We start from the raw sequence: 26,166 nt of genomic DNA, 5'->3' as shown, positions 1-26,166 counted from the left end.
CCTGATCAGTTTGTATCTACCCCAGTGCTTAGAATAGTGCCTGACATGTAGTAAGCACTTAACAAATACCATCACTATTATTATTGCTTGTATCCCCCCCAGCACTTAGAACAGTGCCTGGCACATAGTAAGCGCTTAACAAATACCATCATTATTCTTAAGTCAGGCCTTTTCCAGGGGAGGGGGTGGGGCTTTAGGTAGCTACCCCTTAGAAAAGCAGCGTGGCTCAGTGGAAAGAGCCCGGGCTTTGGAGTCAGAGGTTGTGGGTTCAAATCCCGGCTCTGCCAATTGTCAGCTGTGTGACTATGGGCAAGTTGCTTAACTCCTCTGTGCCTCAGTTACCTCATCTATAAAATGAGTATTAAGACTGTGAGCCCCCTGTGGGACAACCTGATCACCTTGTAACCTTCCCAGCGCTTAGAACAGTGCTTTGCACATAGTAAGCGCTTAATAAATGCCATCATTATTATTATGAATCTGCTGCCCCAAGACTGCCCAGGCAGAAAGCAGCTTTACTCGTGGCTTGAACCTTCCAACCACCCTCCTGTGTTCACTGGAGCTCTCCATCCAAACTGCTACCCTGCTGGTTCCATCTCTCATCCTATCCCGACTGGATTACTGCATCAGCCTCCTCTCTGATCTCCTATCCTCCTGTCTCTCTCCACTTCAGTATATACTTCACTCTGCTGCCCGGATCATCCTTGTGCGGAAACGCTCTGGGCATGTCACTCCCCTCCTTGAAAATCTCCAGTGGCTGCCAGTCAACCTACGCATCAAGCAAAAACTCCTCACTCTTGGCTTCCAGGCTGTCCATCCCCTCATCCCCTCCCACCTCTCACCTCCCTTCTGTCCTTCTCCAGCCCAGCCCACACCCTCTGCTCCTCTGCCGCCGCTCACCTCCTCACTGTACCTCATTCTCCCCTGTCCCACCGTCGACTCCCGGCCCACATCCTTCCCCTGGCTTGGAATGCCCTCCCTCCACACATCCGCCAAGCTAGCTCTCTTCCTCCCTTCAAAGCCCTACTGAGAGCTCACCTCCTCCAAGAGGCCTTCCCACACTCAGCCCCCTTTTTCCTCTCCTCCTCCCCACCCCCCCGCCCTACCTCCTTCCCCTCCCCACAGCACCTGTATATATGTTTGTGCAGATTTACTACTCTATTTTACTTGTACATATTTATTATTCTATTTAGTTAATGATGTGCATTTAGCTTTAATTCTATTTGTTCTGACGACACCCGTCCGCATGTTTTGTTTTGTTGTCCATCTCCCCCTTCTAGACTGTGAGCCCGTTGTTGGGTAGGGACCATCTCTAGATGTTGCCGACTTGTACTTCCCAAGAGCTTAGTCCAGTGCTCTGCACACAGTAAGCGCTCAATAAATACGATTGAATGAATGAATGGATGGATGAATGAATGGTCCCTTAGCTCTCTGCTGCCCTGTCTTCTAGCCCACCCCCATCAGCTGGAGGTAGAGGGAAAAGTGTGTGTGTGTGTGTGTGTGTGTGTGTGTGTGTTTGTGAGGAGGGGGTGGGGGAGAAGGGGGAGCCGCCCTGAAGAAGGATGCCCCAGGTGTGAGCCAACCCCCACAGCTCCACTCCCAAGCCCCTACTGCCCCCCGCCTTCCTCCCCAGCCTGCTGTTTGGTTGGAGTGGGAAATTGTACTCTGCCACTGCAGAATGAAATCATGGAATTATATTTAATTGGGCCCCACAGGGGACAAGAGAAAACAACATGAGGGAGTAGGGAGAGGGAACCCAGGGAGCCGGGGAAAGGGGAAAGCCTTGCAGGGAGGGAGGTGGGCACAGGCAGCAGCAGGACAGGGAAGGTTTGTCCCCTGTGGCCCCTGGGGGGGACTCCCGACCCGGTGAACCAGGTGGACAAGGAACGTGTCTGACAAAGCTGTTACACTGGACTCTCCCGACTGCTTAGTACAGTGCTCTGCACACAGTACGTGCTCAATAAATACCACCGATTGATTTGCCGTCTGGGGCAGCGCGGGAGGCAAACTCTGGTGCCCTGTTAGAGGGGGTATCCAGTGGATGGCAGCCTCAGGAGGGGAGGGGGTGAGAAGCAGCGTGGCTCAGTGGAAAGAGCCCGGGCTTTGGAGTAGGAGGTCATGGGTTCAAATCTTGGCTCCGCCACTTAGCTGTGTGACTTCGGGCAAGTCACTTCACTTCTCTGTGTCTCAGTTACTTCATCTGTAAAATGGGGATGAAGACTGTGAGCCCCACGTGGGACAACCTGATCGCCTTGTAACCTCCCCAGAGCTTAGAACAGCACATAGTAAGCGCTTAACAAATGCCATCATCATTATTATTATTATTATAGCCAGGGTCGCCTTCCACCTTCCCCTCTGCCTTACCCCCAACCCAGCTCCGTGACCTGGGACCTGCCGGCCTGTGGTGTCCCATGCAGGGTGGCAGGCCCATGTGGATCTGATCAATCAATCATATTTATTGAGCGCTTACTGTGTGCAGAGCACCGTACTAAGCGCTTGGGAAGTACAAGTTGGCAACATCTAGAGACGGTCCCTACCCAACAGCGGGCTCACATGCCCCTGGAGACTCTCTGGGCCTGGAAGGAAGTCCCGAAGGCCGACGGTTGTCAGAGCCGGGATTTGAACCCCTGACCTCTGACTCCAAAGCCCGGGCTCTTTCCATCTGAGCCACACTGCTTCTCATCTATATGTCAAATCTATATGTTTCCAACTTGTACTTCCCAAGCGCTTAGTACAGTGCTCCGCACACAGTAAGCGCTCAATAAATACGATTGAACGAATGAATGAATGAGATGGGGCCCTGGCAGGGTCTTGGGACCATTTCCAGGAGCCCCATCTTCTTCCCCACCCGGCCTGGACAGGGAGCGGGCCACCAAGGGGAGCCGAGCTTGGGGGAAGAGGGGGAGCAAAGTATAATAATAATGATGACATTTATTAAGTGCTTACTATGTGCAAAGCACTGTTCTAAGCGCTGGGGAGGTTACAAGGTGATCAGGTTGTCCCACAGGGGGCTCACAGTCTTAATCCTCATTTTACAGATAATAATAATAATAATAATAATAATAATGGCATTTATTAAGCGCTTACTTTGTGCAAAGCACTGTACTAAGCGCTGGGGAGGTTACAAGGTCAATCAATCAATCAATCATATTTATTGAGCGCTTACTATGTGCAGAGCACTGTACTAAGCACTTGGGAAGTACAAATTGGCAACACATAGAGACAGTCCCTACCCAACAGTGGGCTCACAGTCTAAAAGGGGGAGACAGAGAACAGAACCAAACATACCAACAAAATAAAATAAATAGGATAGAAATGTACAAGTAAAATAAATAAATAAATAAATAGAGTAATAAATATGTACAACCATATATACATATATACAGGTGCTGTGGGGAAGAGAAGGAGGTAAGATGGGGGGATGGAGGGGGGGACGAGGGGGAGAGGAAGGAGAGGAAGGAAGGGGCTCAGTCTGGGAAGGCCCCCTGGAGGAGGTGAGCTCTCAGCAGGGCCTTGAAGGGAGGAAGAGAGCGAGCTTGGCGGAGGGGCAGAGGGAGGCCATTCCAGGCCCGGGGGATGACGTGGGCCGGGGGTCGACGGCGGGACAGGCGAGAACGAGGTACAGTGAGGAGATTAGCGGTGGAGGAGCGGAGGGTGCGGGCTGGGCAGTAGAAGGAGAGAAGGGAGGTGAGGTAGGAGGGGGCGAGGGGATGGATGGAGAGCCTTGAAGCCCAGGGTGAGGAGTTTCTGCCTGATGCGCAGATTGATTGGTAGCCACTGGAGATTTTTGAGGAGGGGAGTAATATGCCCAGAGCGTTTCTGGACAAAGATAATCCGGGCAGCAGCATGAAGTATGGATTGAAGTGGAGAGAGACACGAGGATGGGAGAACAGAGAGAAGGCTGGTGCAGTAGTCCAGACGGGATAGGATGAGAGCTTGAATGAGCAGGGTAGCGGTTTGGATGGAGAGGAAAGGGCGGATCTTGGCAGTGTTGCGGAGCTGAGACCGGCAGGTTTTGGTGACGGCTTGGATGTGAGGGGTGAATGAGAGAGCGGAGTCGAGGATGACACCAAGGTTGCGGGCTTGTGAGACGGGAAGGATGGTAGTGCCGTCAACAGAGCCACGCTGCTTCTCTACGAGAGAGGGGGAGCAGGGCACAGACAGGAGCAGAGTTGGAGGGGAGACAAATGTGAGGGGGAGAGGGAGAGCAGAGCTATGTGGGGGAAGAGAGGAGGAGGTCCAGGGGAAGTCGAGTCACACATTGGGATTGGTGAGGCAGACAGCTTCTGGGGACTCGGCGGAAACTTACACCCCACCCCGTACTCCACATGCCTCAGCCCCCTTCAGCCCCCTTTCTCCTGCACCTCCCCGCATCCTGACCCTGGCCCTGCCTAGCAGTACTAGTAGCAGCACAGCACTGATGCAATAATAAGAATAAGAAGAATAATAAGAATAAGAATTATGGTATCAATAAATACGATTGATTGATTGATTGGTATTTGTTAAGCGCTTACTATGTGCCAAGCACTGTTCTAATCTCTGGGATGGGTACAAGGTCATCAGGTTGTCCCATGTGGGGCTCACAGTCTTCATGGAGAAGCAGCGTGGCTCAGTGGAAAGAGCACGGGCTTTGGAGTCAGAGGTCAGGGGTTCAAATCCCGGCTCCACCAATTGTCAGCTGTGTGACTTTGGGCAAGTCACTTCACTTCTCTGGGCCTCAGTTACCTCATCTGGAAAATGGGGATTAAGACCGTGAGCCCCCCGTGGGACAACCTGGTCACCTTGTAACCTCCCCAGCGCTTAGAACAGTGCTTTGCACATAGTAAGCGCTTAATAAATGCCGTAATTATTATTATTATTATTATTATCCCCATTTTACGGATGAGGTAACTGAGGCACAGAGAAGTGAAGTGATTTGCCCAAGGTCACACAGCAGATGAGTGGCAGAGGCAGGATTAGAATCCACATCCTCTGACTCCCAAGCCTGTGCTCTTGCCACTAGGCCATGCTGCTTCTCCTTTGTACAAATCCATCATTTATTTATTTATATTAATGTCTGTCTTCCCCTCTCGACTGTAGGCTCTCTGTGGGCGGGGAAGGTATCTGTCATTTTGTTCTATTGAATAATAATAATGACAGCATTTATTAAGTGCTTACTATGTGCAAAGCACTGTTCTAAGCGCTGGGGAGGTTACAAGGTGATCAGGTTGTCCCACGGGGGGCTCACGGTCTTAATCCCCATTTTACAGATGAGGTAACTGAGGCCCAGAGAAGTGAAATGACTTGCCCAAAGTCACACAGCTGGGTAGGGACCGTCTCTATATGTTGCCAACTTGTACTTCCCAAGCACTTAGTACAGTGCTGTGCACACAGTAAGCGCTTAATAAATACGATTGAATGAATGAAAGTGGTGGAGCTGGGCTTTGAACCCATGACCTCTGACTCCAAAACCCGTGCTCTTTCCACTGAGCCACGCTGCTTCTCCCAATCAATCAATCATATTTATTGAGCGCTTACTGTGTGCAGAGCACTGTACTAAGTGCTTGGGAAGTCCAAGTTGGCAACATATAGAGACAGTCCCTACCCAACAGTGGGCTCACAGTCTAGAAGCAGCTAATACAGTGGTCTGCACACAGTGAACACTCAGTAAGTACAACCGATCAATCGGTTGATTAATCGGCTCCCTGGGACGAAGCACGAAGACCTCACCGGGCTCCGAGCCAGCGGTTTGCAGCTGGCTGACAAGTCATGATAGCTTGCGTCCTCAGCCGGAGACGGGAGGGGGATAAGGAGAACCTGGATTTTTCCAGGCTCTGAGGGAGGGGGGAAACAGAGGCAGGAAAAATCAGCAGAACCTGAAGGGAGCAGCCGTAGGAAGGGATGTCACAGAGGAGAAGGCTGTTGCTTCTGGGAAGAGGAGCAAGGAGGGTGGAGAGCAAGACCCAGAAGCGTTCTGGAAGTTAAATCATCATCATCATCATCAATCGTATTTATTGAGCGCTTACTATGTGCAGAGCACTGTACTAAGCGCTTGGGAAGTACAAATTGGCAACATATAGAGACAGTCATCATCATCATCATCATCAATCGTATTGAGCGCTTACTATGTGCAGAGCACTGGACTAAGCGCTTGGGAAGTACAAATTGGCAACATATAGAGACAGTCCCTACCCAGCAGTGGGCTCACAGTCTAAAAGGGGGAGACAGAGAACAAAACCAAACATACTAACAAAATAAAATAAATAGAATAGATATGTACAAGTAAAATAGAGTAATAAATATGTACAAACATATATACATATATACAGGTGCTGTGGGGAAGGGAAGGGGGTAAGATGTGGGGGATGGAGAGGGGGACGAGGGGGAGAGGAAGGAAGGGGCTCAGTCTGGGAAGGCCTCCTATGGACAGGGATGATGTGTGTCCTGGGGGAACCCGGCCTCACCCACTCTTTCCACCCCATCCCACCAAGGGGCCCTGAAACCATGGCAACCGCCAACTGCCCTGCCCCTGCCCATCACCCCCAATGCCCCCCACCAGATGTGGGGATTCCCCCGGGCCTGGAATGGCCTCCCTCTGCCCATCCGCCAAGCTAGCTCTCTTCCTCCCTTCAAGGCCCTACTGAGAGCTCACCTCCTCCAGGAGGCCTTCCTAGACTGAGCCCCTTCCTTCCTCTCCCCCTCGTCCCCCTCTCCATCCCTCCATCTTACCTCCTTCCCTTCCCCACAGCACCTGTATATATGTATATATGTTTGTACGTATTTATTACTCTGTTTATTTTACTTGTGCATATCTATTCTATTTATTTTATTTTGTTAGTATGTTTGGTTTTGTTCTCTGTCTCCCCCTTTTAGACTGTGAGCCCACTGTTGGGTAGGGACCGTCTCTATATGTTGCCAACTTGTACTTCCCAAGCGCTTAGTACAGTGCTCTGCACACAGTAAGCGCTCAATAAATATGATTGATTGGGGATGCCCAGAGATGGCCCTGGCATTACCCTGTGGCTCACTGCTCCCCTCATCCTTTCCCCCCATTTATTCATTCATTCAGTCGTATTTATTGAGCGCTGACTGTGTGCAGAGCACTGTACCGTGTGCTTGGGAAGCTACAATACAATAATGAACAGTGACATTCCCTGCCAACAAAGAGCTCACAGTCTTAAGTGTGGCTCAGTGGAAAGAGCCTGGGCTTGGGAGTCAGAGGTCATGGGTTCTAAATCCGGCTCCGCCACTTAACAATAATAATAATAATAATAATGGTGGTGGTGGTATTTGTTAAGCACTTACTATGTGCAAAGCACTGTTCTAAGCGCTGGGGAGGGATACAAGGTGATCACGTTGTCCCACTTGGGGCATCTTAATATATGTACATATATACATATATTATACCTGTATAATATATATACATATATATGTATATGGCCTCCTCCTTCCTCTCCCCCTCGTCCCCCTCTCCATCCCCTCCCCGTCTTACCTCCTTCCCCTCCCCACAGCACCTGTATATATGTTTGTACATATTTATTACTCTATTTATTTATTTTGCTTGTACATATCTATTCTATTTATTTTATTTTGTTAATATGTTTGGTTTTGTTCTCTGTCTCCCCCTTCTAGACTGTGAGCCCACTGTTGGGTAGGGACTGTCTCTATATGTTGCCAACTTGTACTTCCCAAGCGCCTAGTACAGTGCTCTGCACACAGTAAGCGCTCAATAAATACAATTGGTTGATTGATATATGTTTGTACATATTTATTACTCTATTTTACTTGTACGTATCTATTCTATTTATTTTATTTTGTTAATATGTTTGGTTTTGTTCTCTGTCTCCCCCTTCTAGACTGTGAGCCCACTGTTGGGCAGGGACCGTCTCTATATGTTGCCAACTTCTACTTCCCAAGCGCTTAGTACAGTGCTCTGCACACAGTCAGCGCTCAATAAATACGATGGATTGATTGATTGATTGATCTTAATCCCCATTTTACAAATGAAGAACATGAGTCCCATGTGAGACTGTGAGCTCATTGTGGGCAGGGAATGTGTCTGTTTATTGTTGTATTGTACTCTACCACGTAGTTAGTACAGTGCTCTGCACACAATAAGTGCTCAATAAATAAGATTGAATGAATGCAGGACATGGACTGTGTCCAACCTGATTAGCTTGTATCACCTGTCCACACGTTTTGTTTTGTTGTCTGTCTCCCCCTTCTAGTCTGTGAGCCCATTGCTGGGTTGGGACCATCTCTATATGTTGCCAACTTGTACTTCCCAGGCGCTTAGTACAGTGCTCTGCACACAGTAAGGGCTCAATAAATATGATTGAATGAATGAATGAGGCACAGAGAAGTTAAGTGGCTTGCCCAAGGTCACACAGCTGGCAAGTGGCGAAGCCGGAATTCAAACCCATGACCTCTGACTCCCAAGCCCGCGCTCTTTCCACTGAGCCTCACTGCGTCCCCTGTCAGCTGTGTGACTTTGGGCAAGTCACTTCACTTCTCTGAGCCTCAGTTACCTCATCTGTAAAATGGGGATTAAGACTGTGAGCCCCACGTGGGACGACCTTGATTACCTTGTACCTCCCCCCAGCACTTAGAACAGTGCTTGGCACATAGTAAGTGATGATGATGGCATTTATAAAGTGGTTACTATGTGCAAAGCACTGTTCTAAGCACTGGGGAGGTTACAAGGTGATCAGGTTGTCCCACGGGGGGCTCACAGTCTCAATCCCCATTTTACAGATGAAAACTGAGGCACGGAGAAGTTAAGTAATAATAATAATAATGACATTTATTAAGCACTTACTATGTGCAAAGCACCGTTCTAAGCGCTGGGGAGGTTACAAGGTGATCAGGTTGTCCCACGGGGGGCTCACAGTCTCAATCCCCATTTTACAGATGAGGTAACTGAGGCACAGAGAAGTTAAGTAATAATAATAATAATAATAATAACATTTATTAAGCACTTACTATGTGCAAAGCACCGTTCTAAGCGCTGGGGAGTTTACAAAGTGATCAGGTTGTCCCACGGGGGGCTCACAGTCTCAATCCCCATTTTACAGATGAGGGAACTGAGGCCCAGAGAAGTGAAGTGACATGCCCAAAGTCACATAGCTGATAAGTGGCGGAGGCGGGATTTGAACCCATGGCCTCTGACTCCAAAGCCCGCGGTCTTTCCACTGAGCCACGCTGCTTCTCTGTGCTTGACAAATACCAACATTATTATTATTAAAGGGCGGGGGAGATAGGCATCGATGCAAAATAAGATTACAGGTACGGGTATAAGTTCTTCATTCTCCACACTTCTCTATTCAGTGCTTCCTTTATTGCTCCCCTTGTTACTCCTCAAGTGCTCCCTTCTCCATTCCCTACAAAACCCCCTCCCTATTCCCTCACTGCTCCGCTTCTCCCGTCTCTTCACGGCTCCCCTCAAGACTCCTGGACCGTGAGGCTCAGTGCCGTCATTGAGATTCAGAGCAGGCTCACAGTCTTAATCCCCATTTTCCAGATGGGGGAACTGAGGCACAGAGAAGTTGGGCAAGTCACTTAAAGTCACACAGCTGACAATTGGTGGCGGAGATTTGAACTCATGACCTTCATTCTCCACACTTCTCTATTCAGTGCTTCCCTTATTGCTCCCCTTGTTACTCCTCAAGTGCTCCCTTCTCCATTCCCTACAAACCCCCCTCCTTATTCCCTCACTGCCAGAGCAGGCTCACAGTCTTAATCCCCATTTTCCAGATGGGGGAACTGAGGCACAGAGAAATTGGGCAAGTCACTTAAAGTCACACAGCTGACAATTGGTGGTGGAGATTTGAACCCATGACCTTCATTCTCCGCACTTCTCTATTCACTGCTTCCCTTATTGCTCCCCTTGTTACTCCTCAAGTGCTTCCTTCTCCATTCCCTACAAAACCCCCTCCCTATTCCCTCACTGCTCCGCTTCTCCCGTCTCTTCACGGCTCCCCTCAAGACTCCTGGGCCGTGGGGCTCAGTGCCGTCATTGAGATTCAGAGCAGGCTCACAGTCTTAATCCCCATTTTCCAGATGAGGGAACTGAGGCCCAGAGAAGTTGGGCAAATCACTTAAAGTCACACAGCTGACAATTGGTGGTGGAGATTTGAACCCATGACCTTCATTCTCCACACTTCTCTATTCACTGCTTCCCTTATTGCTCCCCTTGTTACTCCTCAAGTGCTCCCTTCTCCATTCCCTACAAACTCCCCTCCTTCTTCCCTCACTGCTCCGCTTCTCCCGTCTCTTCACGGCTCCGTGCTGTCATTGACATTCAGAGCAGGCTCACAGTCTTAATCCCCATTTTCCAGATGGGGGAACTGAGGCCCAGAGAAGTTGGGCAAGTCACTTAAAGTCACACAGCTGACAATTGGTGGTGGAGATTTGAACCCATGACCTTCATTCTCCACACTTCTCTATTCACTGCTTCCCTTATTGCTCCCCTTGTTACTCCTCAAGGTGCTCCCTTCTCCCTTCCCTACAAAACCCCATCCCTATTCCCTCACTGCTCCGCTTCTCCTGTCTCTTCACAGCTCCCTTCACAACTCCTGGACTGTGAGGCTCAGTGCCGTCATTGAGATTCAGAGCAGGCTCACGGTCTTAATCCCCATTTTCCAGATGGGGGAACTGAGGCACAGAAAAGTTGGGCAAGTCACTTAAAGGCACACAGTTGACAATTGGTGGTGGAGATTTGAACCCATGACCTTCATTCTCCGCACTTCTCTATTCACTGCTTCCCTTATTGCTCCCCTTGTTACTCCTCAAGTGCTCCCTTCTCCATTCCCTACAAACCCCCCTCCCTATTCCCTCACTGCTCCGCTTCTCCCGTCTCTTCACGGCTCCCCTCAAGACTCCTGGGCCGTGGGGCTCAGTGCCATCATTGAGATTCAGAGCAGGCTCACGGTCTTAATCCCCATTTTCCAGATGAGGGAACTGAGGCCCAGAGAAGTTGGGCAAGTCACTTAAAGTCACACAGCTGACAATTGGTGGTGGAGATTTGAACCCATGACCTTCATTCTCCACACTTCTCTATTCACTGCTTCCCTTATTGCTCCCCTTGTTACTCCTCAAGTGCTCCCTTCTCCATTCCCTACAAACCCCCCTCCCTATTCCCTCAGTGCTCCGCTTCTCCCGTCTCTTCAGGGCTCCCCTCAAGACTCCTGGACGTGAGGCTCAGTGCCGTCATTGAGATTCAGAGCAGGCGCTTTCCCTTGAAAAGGAGCTGGCAGATCATTTCCAGTTCCATCAGCCAATTTGGTGTATTTTCTCCTCATCTTTTACTTGCCTTCCTCCTGTCGCCCCTCTTCACTTCCTCCTCTCTCCTATCAGTCAGTCAAGCCATGGTATTTATTATCTGCGTGGGTGTGCTTGTGTGTGAGATGATTTTTATGTTTAGGTTTCTCTACGTGTGATTCTGTGGTTATGTGTTTAGCCTCCGTTCCTAATATCGCTCTTAAATGTAAGCTCCTAGAAGGCAGGGACGGGGGTGGCTTTATAGCCGGTGCTTTGCTTAGCCTTCTGGCCCGGCTCTAGGCTCAAATTTATTACTCTATTTATTTACTATTCTATTTATTTTGTTAACGATGGGCATATAGCTTTGATTCTATTTGGTCTCACGATTTTGACACCTGTCTACATGTTTTGCCTCGTTGGTGATGGCATTTATTAAGCGCTTACTCTGTGCAAAGCCCTGTTCTAAGCGCCGGGGAGGTTACAAGGTGATCATCAATCGTATTTATTGAGCGCTTACTATGTGCAGAGCACTGTACTAAGCGCTTGGGAAGTACAAATTGGCAACGTATAGAGACGGTCCCTACCCAACAGTGGGCTCACAGTCTAAAAAGAGTGGGCTCACAGTCTAAAAGAAGGTGATCAGGTTGTCCCACGGGGGGGCTCACAGTCTTAATCCCCATTTTCCAGGTGAGGGAACTGAGGCACAGAAAAGTTAATCAATCAATCGTATTTATTGAGCACTTACTGTGTGCAGAGCACTGTACTAAGCGCTTGGGAAGTACAAGTTGGCAACATGTAGAGACGGTCCCTACCCAACAGTGGGCTCACAGTCTAAATGGGAGAGACAGAGAACAAAACCAAACATACTAACAAAATAAAATAAATAGAATAGATATGTACAGGTTAAATAAATAAATAAATAGAGTAATAAATATGTACAAACATATATACATGTATACAGGTGCTGTGGGGAAGGGAAGGAGGTAAGGTGGGGGATGGGGCTTGCCCAGAGTCACACAGCTGACAATTGGTGGTGGAGATTTGAACCCATGACCTCTGACTCCAAAGCCCGTGTTCTTTCCACTGAACCACACTGCTTCTCCTGCTTCACGCTGCTTCGTTGTCTGTCTTCCCCTTCTAGACCATGAGCCCATTGGTGGGTAGGGACCGTCTCTATATGTTGCCAGCTTGTACTTCCCAAGCTCTCAGTACAGTGCTCTGCACACAGTAAGCGCTCAATAAATACGATTGAATGAATGAACTGAGAGTTTATGGCGTACAGAGCACTGTACTAAGCCCTTGGGAGAATACACTGTAACTCTCAGGTTCACTGCCCACAACGAGCTTACAGTAAATCCTGGCTCCGCCACTTGTCAGCTGTGTGACTTTGGGCAAGTCGCTTAACTTCTCTGTGCCTCAGTTACCTCATCTGGAAAATGAGAATTAAGTCTGTGAGCCCCACGTGGGGCAACCTGATCACCTTGTATCTACCCCAGTGCTTAGAACAGTGCTTTGCACATAGTAAGTGTTTAATAAATGCCATCATTATTATTATTATTAGAGGGGGAGATAGACATTAATATACATAAATTAATGACATATATGGACGTAAGTGCTGTGGGTCTGAGAGAGGGGTGAATAAAGGGTAAGAGCAACACAAAAGGGACTGGGAGAAGAGGAAATGAGGGCTTAGTTGGGGGAGGCCTCCTGGAGGAGATGTCTTCAACAAGACGGAAAAATATGGAACACTTCATGAAGTTGCATCGTGGCTCAGTGGAAAGAGCCCGGGCTTTGGAGTCAGTGGTCATGGGTTCAAATCCCAGCTCCACCAATTGTCAGCTGGGTGACTTTGGGCAAGTCAGTTAACTTCTCTGGGCCTCAGTGACCTCATCTGTAAAATGGGGATGAAGACTGGGAGCCCCCCGTGGGACAACCTGATCACCTTGTAACCTCCCCAGTGCTTAGAACAGTGCTTTGCACATAGTAAGTGCTTAATAAATGCCATTATTATTATTATTATTATTGTTATTATCTCCATCTTCTCCATGCCTCCCTTAGCCCCCAGCCCCTTTCTCCATCTTCTCCTCTCCTTCCTGCCCTCCTTCTGGCTCTGCTCTGACTCTGGCCCCCACCTCACCTCCCAAAGGCGGTTATCAATCAGTCAATCAATCAATCGTATTTATTGAGCACTTACTGTGTGCAGAGCACTGTACTAAGCGCTTGGGAAGTACAAGTCGGCAACACATAGAGACAGTCCCTACCCAACAGCGGGTTATCAGATAACTTGAGCAGGGGGCAGAGGACAGATCTCTGGCTCTGCCCTGCTTTGTCCTCCCAGGGCTCCCCTTCCTCTCCCTTGTTTCATTCATTCATTCATTCAATCAGTCAATCGTATTTATTGAGTGCTTACTGTGTGCAGAGCACTGTACTAAGTGCTTGGAAAGTACAATTCATCAATAAAGAGAGACAATCCCTGCCCATACCGGGCTTTTACAGTCACCGCACCCCCAACCACCCCAGTGAAAATGGTCAGTCAATTTCTGGCCAGGCTCTGCCCTGCTCATTCATTCATTCATTCAGTCGTATTTATTGAGCGCTTACTGTGTGCAGAGCACTGTGCTAAGCGCTTGGGAAGTCCAAGTTGGCAACATCTAGAGACGGTCCCTACCCAACAGTGGGCTCACAGTCGAGAAGGGGGAGACAGACAACAAAACAAAACATATTAGCAAAATAAAATCAATAGAATAAATATGTACAAATAAAATAAATAAATAAATAGAGTAATAAATATGTACAAACATAGATACATATACACAGGTATTCATTCAATCGTATTTATTGAGCGCTTACTGTGTGCAGAGCACTGTACTAAGCACTTGGGAAATCCAAGTTGGCAACATCTAGAGACGGTCCCTACCCAACAACGGGCTCACAGTCTGGAAGGGGTAAACAGACAACAAAACAAAACATATTAACAAAATAAAATAAATAGAATAAATACGTACAAATAAAATAAAGTAATAAATACGTACAAACATATATACATATATTCATTCAATCATATTTATTGAGCGCTTACTGTGTGCAGAGCACTGGACTAAGAGCTTGGGAAGTCCATTGCCTCGGGACACTAGGCACTGGCCCATTCCTTTGGAAAGCGCACCTACCCCAGAAGCAGCACAGCCTAGTGGAAAGAGCGCGGGCCTGGGTTCTAATCCCGGCTCTTCCATTTGTCTGCTGTGTGACCTCGGGCAAGTCACTTCACTTCTCTGGGCCTCCGTTCCCTTCTCTGTAAAATGGGGATTAAGACTTGTGAGTCTCATGTGGGACATGGACTATTTCCAACCTGGTCAGCTTGTATCTACCCCACCGCTTAGTACAGTGCCTGGCACATAGTAAGCACTTAACAAATACCATTTATAAACCCCCAGGAGCCAGGGCTTGGGGTTGGCTGTTCAGGGGTGTCACCACTCTGGAAAGTGCTCTGAGGCCTAGGGCAGACTTACTGAGGGGTATCTGGTCTGCTCCCCCTCCCAGAGGCAGAGGAAGAGTGGGGGGCGGCGGGGAGGGGCCCCGTCTGAGAAGCAGCATTAGAGAAGCAGCATGGCTCAGTGGGAAAGAACACGGGCTTTGGAGTCAGAGGTCATGGGTTCAAATCCCGGCTCCGCCACTTGTCAACTGTGTGACTTTGGGCAAGTCACTTCCCTTCTCTGGGCCTCAGTTCCCTCATCTGTAAAATGGGGATGAAGATTGTGAGCCCCACGTGGGACAACCTCATCACTTTGTATCCCCCCCAGCGCTTAGAACAGTGCTTTGCACATAGTAAGCGCTTAATAAATGCCATCATCATCACCATCATCTGGGAAGCTGGCAAGTTGAGACCCTGGTTCTTTCATTCATTCATTCATTCAATTGTATTTATTGAGCGCTTACTCTATGCCATGCACTATCCTAAGCACTTGGGAGAATACAATATGATGATGATGATGATGATATTTGTATTTGGGATTTGGGATTTGTTTTTATAACAATAAGCAGATACATTCCTTGCCCACAGCAAGTTTACAGTCTGGAGAGGGAGACAGATAGTAAAATAAATAAATAAATAAATAATAAATGAATAAATAATGAATGAATGAATGAATAAATAAATAAATAAATTCAGACTGCTGAGAAAGAGGTGGGACCAGAAGGCTGAAAAGACAGGATCCAGCGCTTAGAACAGTGCTTTGCACATAGTAAGCACTTAATAAATGTCATCATCATCATCTGGAGAGACAGATATTAAAATAAATAAATAAATAAGTTCAGGCTGCTGAGAAAGAGGTGGGATCAGAAGGCTGGGAAGACAGGATCTGGAGAGAGAGACTGATTTTTAAATCAATAAATAAACAAATAAATAAATAAATTCTAACTGCTGAGAAAGAGATGGGACCAGGAGGCTGGGAAGACAGGATCTTGTGCTTTTTTGTTTTTAATGGTATTTATTAAGCCCTCAACTAAGCACTGGGGTTGACATATGCTAATCGGTTAGATACAGTCCATGTCCCACAAGGGGCTCAAAGTCTAAGTCCCCATAAATAAATAAATTCTGACTGCTGAGAAAGGGATGGGACCAGGAGGCTGGGAAGACAGGATTTTGTGCTTGTCTGTTTTTAATGGTATTTATTAAGCCCTCAGCTAAGCACTGGGGTAGACACAAGCTAATCGGTTAGATATGGTCCATGTCCCACAAGGGGCTCAAAGTCTAAGTCCCCATTAATAAATAAATTCTGACTGCTGAGAAAGGGATGGGACCAGGAGGCTGGGAAGACAGGATCTTGTGCTTTTTTGTTTTTAATGGTATTTATTAAGCCCTCAGCTAAGCACTGGGGTAGACACAAGCTAATCGGTTAGATACAGTCCATGTCCCACAAGGGGCTCAAAGTCTAAGTCCCCATTAATAAATAAATTCTGACTGCTGAGAAAGGGATGGGACCAGGAGGCTGGGAAGACAGGATCTTGTGCTTTTTTTCTTTAAATGGTACTTATTAAGCCCTCAACTAAGCACAACTAACTAAACTAATCGGTTAGATACAGTCCATGTTAAGCACCGGGGTAGACACAAGCTAATCGGTTAGATTCAGTCCATGTCCCACAAGGGGCTCAAAGTCTTAGTCCCCATTTTACCGAGGAGGTGACTGAAGCACAGACAAATGAAGTGACTTGCCCAGAGTCACACAGCAGACGAGTGGCGGAACTGAGATTAGAACCAAGATCCCCTGAATCCCAGGCCTGTGCTCTTTCCAGTTGGCCACACTGCTTCTGGAGTCCAGAGGTGTCAGTCAGGCCTCCGCCCTTGCCCTCATGTCCCTGTTGCCAGCTCTCCCCGCCCGAGGCCACCCTGGGCTCTTAACAGCCCAATCCTGCCCATCATCATCATCATCAATCGTATTTATTGAGCGCTTACTATGTGCAGAGCACTGTACTAAGCGCTTGGGAAGTACAAATTGGCAACATATAGAGACAGTCCCTACCCAACAGTGGGCTCACAGTCTAAAAGGGGGAGACAGAGAACAAAACCAAACATACTAACAAAATAAAAGAAATAGAATAGATATGTACAAATAAAATAGAGTAAAAAATATGTACAAACATATATACAGGTGCTGTGGGGAAGGGAAGGAGGTAAGATGGGGGGGGATGGAGAGGGGGACGAGGGGGAGAGGAAGGAAGGGGCTCAGTCTGGGAAGGCCTCCTGGAGGAGGTGAGCTCTCAGCAGGGCCTTGAAGGGAGGAAGAGAGCTAGCTTGGCGGATGGGCAGAGGGAGGCCATTCCAGGCCCGGGGGAGGACGTGGGCCGGGGGTCGATGGCGGGACAGGCGAGAGCGAGGTACGGGGAGGAGATCAGCGGTGGAGGAGCGGAGGGTGTGGGCTGGGCTGGAGAAGGAGAGAAGGGAGGTGAGGTGCCCATCTGGGAGCAACCTAGACTTCTGACTGACCTTTGACCTTCAGGCCAGATGGCTTGCACCTGGAACCGGGATGGCTTGCCGCTCCTGGGAGTTGACTTCCAAAATATGGTAGCTCCGGGCCCTTCCCCATCTCTGTCTTTCACTGTCATTGTCACTGTCAGTTCGGTCAGTGAGTCCCCAGAGCCGGGGAGGTGGGGAAGGAGGGAGAGAGAGAGAGTGTGTGTATCTAGGGGATTGGGGGAGAAGGGAGGGGGAAACCAGAGCATTTATAGAGCATTTCCCCTCCCGCCAAATTTGGAAACCACCAGGAGCTTCTCCCTCCTCTTCCCAGGCCACAGCCTGCACCCCTGGTCAGGGGTTCAAATCCCGGCTCCGCCAATTGTCAGCTGTGTGACTTTGGGCAAGTCACTTCAGGTCTCTGGGCCTCGGTTACCTCATCTGTAAAATGGGGATTAAGACTGTGAGCCCCCCTGTGGGACAACCTGATCACCTTGTAACCTCCCCAGCACTTAGAACAGTGCCTTGCACATCGTTAGCGCTTAATAAATGCCATCATTATTATTATTATTACCCCAGAGATGCCCCCATATCTCCCCTTTTAGACTGTGAGCCCACTGTTGGGTAGGGACCGTCTCTATATGTTGCCAATTTGTACTTCCCAAGCGCTTAGTACAGTGCTGTGCACATAGTAAGCGCTCAATAAATACGATTGATGATATCTCAGGCCAGACCCCAACCCTAGCCCCAATCCCAGCCCAGCTCCAGCCCAACCCTCGTCCCAACCCCAACCCAGGAAGGAGAAATGACTTCTGCATAGGTTTCCAGCACCTCCAGAGCTGTGATTTGTGATTGGCAGGTGGGAGGAGGGAGAGAGATGGAGGAGATGTTTTCCCGTCCCTGAGCTTTCATTTTGCTCATCTCCTCTTTCTTGCTCTGATTATCTCTCCTCCTCTCCTGCAGCCAGCCGTCCTGGCGGCCAGGTGGGTCAGCCCTCCGGCCCACGATCCCCAGCCCTCTCCCCTCCCTCTGAGCCAGAAAGGGATGGGAGTTGGCAGGCCTGGAAGTCTGACTAGAATTGCCCCGGTGACTTGGACTCCCCATTCGGCTCAGGAGGCAGGGCTGGCAGTTAGCCATCTCCCTGGCCCCCGGCTCCCTAGGAAATTGGATCTTCATTCATTCAATCAAATGTATTCATTCATTCAATCATTTATTGAGAGCTTACTGTGTGCAGAGCACTGGATTAAGCACTTGGAAAGTACAATTCAGCAAATAGAAACAATCCCTGCCCACAACGGATTCACAGTCTAGACGGGGGGGGGGGGTAAGACAGACATCAATACAAGTAAACAAGCATCAATATAAATGGAATTATATAATGATGATGATGATGGCATTTATTAAGCACTTACTATGTGCAAAGCACTGTTCTAAGCGCTGGGGGAATACAAGGTGATGAGGTTGTCCCACGTGGGGCTCGCAGTCTTCATCCCCATTTTACAGACGAGGGAACTGAGACACAGAGAAGTGAAGTGACTTGCCCAAAGTCACACAGCTGACAAGTGGCGGAGCCGGGATTTGAACCCATGACCTCTGACTCCAAAGCCCGGGCTCTTTCCCACTGAGCCACGCTGCTTCTCTATACATGTATATATATACATATATACATAAGTGCTGTGGGGCGGGGGAGAGGGGGTAGAGCAGAGGGAGCCAGTCGAGGTGATGGAGAGGGGAGGGGGAGCAGAGGAAAAGGGGGGCTTATTCCGGGAAGGCCTCCTGGAGGAGGTGAGCCTTCAGTAGGGCTTGGAAGGGGTGAAGAGAGCTAGTTTGGCGGATGTGAGGAGGGAGGGCATTCCAGGCCAGAGGTAGGATGTGGGCCAGGGGTCCATGGCGGGACAGGTGAGAACGAGGCCCCGTGAGAAGGCTAGCGGCAGAGGAGCGGAGGGGAGAGAAGGGAGGTGAGGTAGGAGGGGGCGAGGTGATGGAGAGCTTTAAAACCAATAGTGAGTTTTGTTTGATCTTCATCCGGTCACCCTGGGCGGGCAGAGGAAGCAGAGGGGAGGCCTCCGGTCCCTGGGTCACTGGGCCCAGAGTTTTCTGGAGAGCCAGGTGAGAGGATGTTTGGAAACTGACTCCCTCTTCCTGCCGCTGTGTCTTCCTCTCCCCGACCTTGCTTTTCTCCCTCTTCCTTTCCTTCTTCTTTTCCCCGTTTCTGACCCTCCTCCTTCCTTGCCTTTACCTTCCACGCTCTGCCTCATTTCTCCTCTGTGAGATGAGTTTTGTCCCTTGCAGCCTTGGGAGCTGCTGACAGAGTCCTGGGGCCGCCTGAACAGATGAAGGGGAGAGGCAGGATGGAGAGGGAAGATGGAAGGGCAGGGAAGCCCAGGTCCCCCAGGGAGCAGAGGAGAACGCAGGCAGGGGTGGGAGGCAGAGGCTGGAGGTAGAGGCTGGAACCAGATCGGAGGTAAAGAAATAGAGGAAATAGAAGCTGGAGGTAGAGGCTGGAACCAGATCGGAGGTAAAGAAATAGAGGAAATAGAAGGAGGTAGAGGCCTGAAACGGATACTGGAGATAGAGGCCAGAAACAGAGGCTGGAAGTGGAGTCCAGAAACAGATGCTGGAGCAGGTTGTAGGTAGTGACCAGAAACAGAGGCTGGAAGTGGAGGCCAGAAACAGAAGCTGGGGGTAGAGGCTGGAAATAGTGCAGAGAGGTAGGAGGCTGGAAATAGAGCCGGGAGGTGGAGGCTGGTACAGATTGGAAGTGGAGGCCAGAAACTGAGGCTGGAGTCAGAGGCTGGAAATAGAACAGAAAAGTAGAGGCTGCAGCAGGTTGGAGGTAGAGGCCAGAAACAGAGGCTGGAGGTAGAGGCCAGAAACAGAGGCTGGAGGTGGAGGCCAGAAACAGAGAGAAGCAGCGTGGCTCAGTGGAAAGAGCGTAGGCTTTGGAGTCGGAGGTCATGGGTTCAAATCCCAGCTCTGCCAATTGACAGCTGTGTGACTTTGGGCAAATCACTTCACTTCTCTGTGCTTCAGTTCCCCCATCTGTAAAATGGGGATGAAGACTGTGAGCCCCTGTGGGGCAACCTGATCACCTTGTAACCTCCCCAGCGCTTAGAGCAGTGCTTTGCACCTAGTAAGCGCTTAATAAATGCCATTATTATTATAAACAAAGATGGGAAGGGAGGTAGTGAGGAGGAACTGTTGGAATGGGTAACTGGGCCAAGCTATAAACCCAACCTGAGCACTCAGATCGGGTCAGCAGAGCTTGCCCCTCTCCCCTTACCTTCCCACCTCACTTACCCGGAGTCCGGCTGGGAGGAGTTCCCGGCCAGGATGGTCAGGAGGGAGCAGAAGGGCAGAGCTGGGGCCAGGAGCTCTGGTCCCCATCATCATCATCATCATCAATCGTATTTATTGAGCGCTTACTATGTGCAGAGCACTGTACTAAGCGCTTGGGAAGTACAAATTGGCAACGTATAGAGACAGTCCCTACCCAACAGTGGGCTCACAGTCTAAAAGGGGGAGACAGAGAACAAAACCAAACATACTATATAACACCCATTCTCAGTTCCCCTGTCTCGGTGGGTGGGTGGGTGGCCTGGGCTCCGGTATTCCAGGGAGCAAGGGGAAAAGGGGGTGTGAGTCCCAGGGGATGGAGAGTCAGGAACCAACCCAAGGCTCGAAACTTGACCTCTCGTCCCCTCTTGCTGCCCCGACTATCTCGCTCCCCCTGACCTGGGACCGCTCCCTTCAGCCCCCCGCCCCATTCCCTGGAGATCCCACCCTCAGAGGGGTCACCTGCTCCCTTTCTCATCAGAGCCGCCCCAGCGGAGGGCAAGGGTGGGCAGGGATGGGCTGGGGTCTCGCTCTCCACCGGCCACTCTGCCGCCCGTCTGGGGCCGGAACGCCGACTGCCCATGAAATATTGTCTCTGGGATTAGCAGATAGACTGAGAACGAGAGAATAATAGAGAGGCGATCGATGGTCTGGGCGGCCGGCCCGAGGCCAGCAACGCCCCTCCCCTCCTCTCTCCTCCCTTTTCCTCCCCTCTTGGGCAGCCAGGGACAGCAGGTCCCTGGGCCTTTCCCTGGGCAAGAGGCCAGACTGTCTGGGTGGACGGGGAGGAGATGATGGAGGGCAGAGGGCAGCGGGAGGGGGAGGCCTTGATTTGTGGAAAACATCCCTGCTTTCCTCTGGACGCTTCTCAGTCAGCTCAGCCCAGAGGCAGCGAGGGTGTCTGCCCAACTTCAATTATTACTCTATTTATTTTGCTTGTACATATCTATTCTATTTATTTTCTTTTGTTAGTATGTTTGGTTTTGTTCTCCGTCTTTATAGACTGTGAGCCCACTGTTGGGTAGGGACTGTCTCTATGTGTTGCCAACTTGGACTTCCCAAGCGCTTAGTCCAGTGCTCTGCACACAGTAAGCGCTCAATAAATACAATTGATTGATTGTCTCCCCCTTCTAGACTGTGAGCCCACTGTTGGGTAGGGACTGTATATGTTGCCAACTTGGACTTCCCAAGCGCTTAGTACAGTGCTCTGCACACAGTAAGCACTCAGTAAATACCATTGATTGATTGTCTCCCCCTTCTAGACTGTGATCCCACTGTTGGGTAGGGACTGTCTCTATATGTTGCCAACTTGGACTTTCCAAGCGCTCAGTACAGTGCTTTGCACACAGGAAGCGCTCAATAAATACGATTGATTGATCGTCTCCCCCTTCTAGACTGTGAGCCCACTGTTAGGTAGGGACTGCATATGTTGCCAGCTTGTACTTCCCAAGCGCTTAGTACAGTGCTCTGCACACAGCAAGCGCTCAATAAATACGATTGATTGATTGATTGATTCAAGAAGCCCAGGCTGGGCTGGGGCTGGGTCCTCTCCCTGCCCCACCCCTATCATCATCATCATCAATCGTATTTATTGAGCGCTTACTATGTGCAGAGCACTGTACTAAGCGCTTGGGAAGTACACCTTGGCAACATATAGAGACAGTCCCTACCCAACAGTGGGCTCACAGTCTAAAAGGGGGAGACAGAGAACAAAACCAAACATACTAACAAAATAAAATAAATAGAATAGATATGTACAAATAAAATAAATAAATAAATAAATAGAGTAAAAAATATGTACAAACGTATATACATATATACCTATCCCAAGAGGTCCACACGCCATCAGTCCCCCCAGCTACCCAGGAAGAAGGGATATCGTTCTCTCTCAAGCGCATAGTACAGGGCTCTGCACACAATAAGCGTTCGATAAATAGGATTGATCGATCGATTGATTGAAGTCTCCCAGCCATCTTGGTGGCCCAGTATGGTTAGGGGCAGGCAGATAGTGAAGGCATTTCTTCTGCCACATGAGCCTGGCCAGGCTCCCCCCGACCCACCACCTCCGACCCCCTGCTAGACGCCTGCCTGTCTGCCTGCCAGGGCAGCTGCCCTAAAATCCCGCCCAGCCCGGCCCGGGGAACCTGCGACCGCCAGCACTACCCCTTCATCATCATCATCAATCGTCTTTATTGAGCGCTTACTGTGTGCAGAGCACTGGACTAAGCGCTTGGGAAGTCCAAGTTGGCAACCTATAGAGACAGTCCCTACCCAGCGGTGGGCTCACAGTCTAAAAGGGGGAGACAGAGAACAAAACCAAACATGATGATGATGATGATGATGGCATTTATTAAGCGCTTACTATGTGCAAAGCACTGTTCCCCTTGCAGCTTGGGAAGCATCATGGTCTAGTGGACAGAGCCCGGCCTTTGGAATTGGGTTCTAATTCCCGCTCCTCCACTTGTCTTCTGCGTGACACTGGGCAAGTCAGGTCACTTCCCCGTGCCTCAGTTACCTCTGTAAAATCAATCAATCAATCAATCGTATTTATTGAGCGCTTACTGTGTGCAGAGCACTGTACTAAGCGCTTGGGAACAAATAGAGACAGTCCCTACCCAACAGTGGGCTCACAGTCTAAAAGGGGGAGACGGAGAACGAAACCGAACGCACTAACAAAATAAAATAAATAGAATAGATATGTACAAGTAAAATAAATAAATAAATAGAGTAATCATCATCATCAATCGTATTTATTGAGCGCTTACTATGTGCAGAGCACTGTACTAAGTGCTTGGGAAGTACAAATTGGCAATATATAGAGACAGTCCCTACCCAACAGTGGGCTCACAGTCTAAAAGAGTAATAAATATGTACAAACATATATAGATATATACAGGTGCTGTGGGGAAGGGAAGGAGGTAAGATGGGGGGGATGGAGAGGGGGACGAGGGGGAGAGGAAGGAAGGGGCTCAGTCTGGGAATAAAAGTGTGAGCCCTATGTGGGACAGGGACTGTCTCCAACCTGATTAATTTGTATCTACCCCAGGGCTTAAAAACAGTGCTGGGCACTTAGTAAGCACTTAACAAGTACGATTATTATGATTATTATTACCTTGTATCTACCCCAGTGCTTAGAACAGTGCTGGACACATAGTAAGCACTTAACAAGTATGATTATTCTCATTATTATTATTATTATTACCTTGTATCTACCCCAGTGCTTAGAACAGTGCTGGACACATAGTAAGCACTTAACAAGTACGATTATTATTATGATTATTATTACCTTGTATCTACCCCAGTGCTTAGAACAGTGCTGGACACATAGTAAGCACTTAACAAGTACGATTATTATTATTATTACCTTGTATCTACCCCAGTGCTTAGAACAGTGCTGGACACATAGTAAGCACTTAACAAGTACGATTATTATTATTATTATTACCTTGTATCTACCCCAGTGCTTAGAACAGTGCTGGACACATAGTAAGCACTTAACAAGTACGATTATTATTATTATTATTATTATTATTACCTTGTATCTACCCCAGTGCTTAGAACAGTGCTGGACACATAGTAAGCACTTAACAAGTACGATTATTATTATTATTATTACCTTGTATCTACCCCAGTGCTTAGAACAGTGCTGGACGCATAGTAAGCACTTAACAACCCCATCATTATTATTAAGGTAGAGCTGCCAGAGGCTCTTTGAACATTTATTATGGTTGTACATATTTATTACTTATGGTTGTACATATTTATTACTCTATTTATTTATTTATTTATTTTACTTGTACATTTCTATCCTATTTATTTTATTTTGTTGGTATGTTCGGTTCTGTTCTCTGTCTCCCCATTTTAGACTGTGAGCCCACTGTTGGGTAGGGACCGTCTCTATGTGTTGCCAATTTGTACTTCCCAAGCGCTTAGTACAGTGCTCTGCACATAGTAAGCGCTCAATAAATACGATTGATTGATTGATTGATTGATTGATTGAGAGAGAAGGTGCAAAAGGGGGCTGGCTTTTCTCTGGCTGATTCTCTGAGAGAGAATCAGAGACAGAGAGATGGAGAGGGACAGAGCGAGGGGGCTTTCTTTACTAGTCTCCCCCTCTAGCCCCTCTCCCCACCCCCATTCCCGCGGCCCCCTCATTTCGGGGGGATCAGGGGCGGCTCTTCCCCAGCAGCTGCCTCATTCATTCATTCATTCAGTTGTATTTATTGAGCGCTCACTGTGTGCAGAGCACTGTACTAAGCGCTTGGGAGGTACAAGAGCTACAAGAGAAGCAGCGTGGCTCAGTGGAGAAGAGCCCGGGCTTTGGAGTCAGAGCCCACTATTGGGTAGGGACTGTCTCTATATGTTGCCAACTTGTACTTCCCAAGCGCTTAGTACAGTGCTCTGCACACAGGAAGCGCTCAATAAATACGATTGATGATGATGATGATGAGGTCATGGGTTCAAACCCCGGCTCCGCCAATTGTCAGCTGGGTGACTTTGGGCAAGTCACTTCACTTCTCTGGGCCTCAGTTCCCTCATCTGTAAAATGGGGATTGAGACTGTGAGCCCCATGTGGGACAACCTGATCACCTTGTAGCCTCTCCAGCGCTTAGAACAGTGCTTTGCACATAGTAAGCACTTAATAAATGCCATCATTATTATTATTATTATTATTACAATTCAGCAACGAATAGAGACAATCCCTGCCCACAACGGGCTCACAGTCTAGAAGGGGGAAAAGACATCAAAACAAGTGAACAGACATCAGTAGCATCATCAGGGCATGGCCTCAGGGCCCAAGAGCCGCAGTCATCATCATCATCATCATCCTCAATCGTATTTATTGAGCGCTTACTGTGTGCAGAGCACTGTACTAAGCGCTTGGGAAGTACAAGTTGGCAACATATAGAGACAGTCCCTACCCAACAGCGGGCTCACAGTCTAAAAGGGGGAGACAGAGAACAAAACCAAGCATACTAACAAAATACAATAAATAGAATAGATATGTACAAGTAAAATCATCATCATCATCATCAATCGTATTTATTGAGCGCTTACTGTGTGCAGAGCACTGTACTAAGCGCTTGGGAAGTACAAGTTGGCAACATATAGAGACAGTCCCTACCCAACAGTGGGCTCACAGTCTAAAAGGGGGAGGCAGAGAACAAAACCAAACATACTAACAAAATAAAATAAATCGAATAGATATGTACAAGTAAACTAAGCAGAGTGGAAGCATTGGAAGCAGAGTGGCTATTGGAAGCAGAGTGGCTCAGTGGAAAGGGCACGGGCTTTGGAGTCAGAGGCCATGGGTTCAAATCCCGGCTCCGCCACTTGTCAGCTGTGTGACTTTGGGCAAGTCACTTCACTTCTCTGGGCCTCAGTTCCCTCATCTGTCAAATGGGGATGAAGACTGTGAGCCCCTCATGGGACAACCTGATTACCTTGTATCTACCCCAGTGCTTAGAACAGTGCTTTGCACATAGTAAGCGCTTAACAAATACCAACATTATTATTATTATTATTATAAGCGCTTACTATGTGCAAAGCACTGTTCTAAGCACTGGGGAGGTTACAAGGTGATCAGGTTGTCCCACGGGGGGCTCACAGCCTTAATCCCCATTTTCCAGATGAGGGAACTGAGGCCC

General features: G+C 48.7%; 1 protein-coding gene across 2 annotated transcripts in view; it reads left to right on the top strand.

Moving 5' to 3' along the window:
* MACROD1 (mono-ADP ribosylhydrolase 1) overlaps positions 1-26,166 on the top strand; it is a 410,094-nt gene that overhangs the window by 365,464 nt on the left and 18,464 nt on the right. The window lies entirely within an intron of this gene.

Source organism: Tachyglossus aculeatus, chromosome 22, assembly GCF_015852505.1.
Source record: "Tachyglossus aculeatus isolate mTacAcu1 chromosome 22, mTacAcu1.pri, whole genome shotgun sequence".
NCBI classification, from domain to species: Eukaryota; Metazoa; Chordata; class Mammalia; order Monotremata; family Tachyglossidae; genus Tachyglossus; species Tachyglossus aculeatus.
Note: the sequence above shows the minus strand (reverse complement) of the source record. Positions and strands in the feature narration are given on the sequence as shown.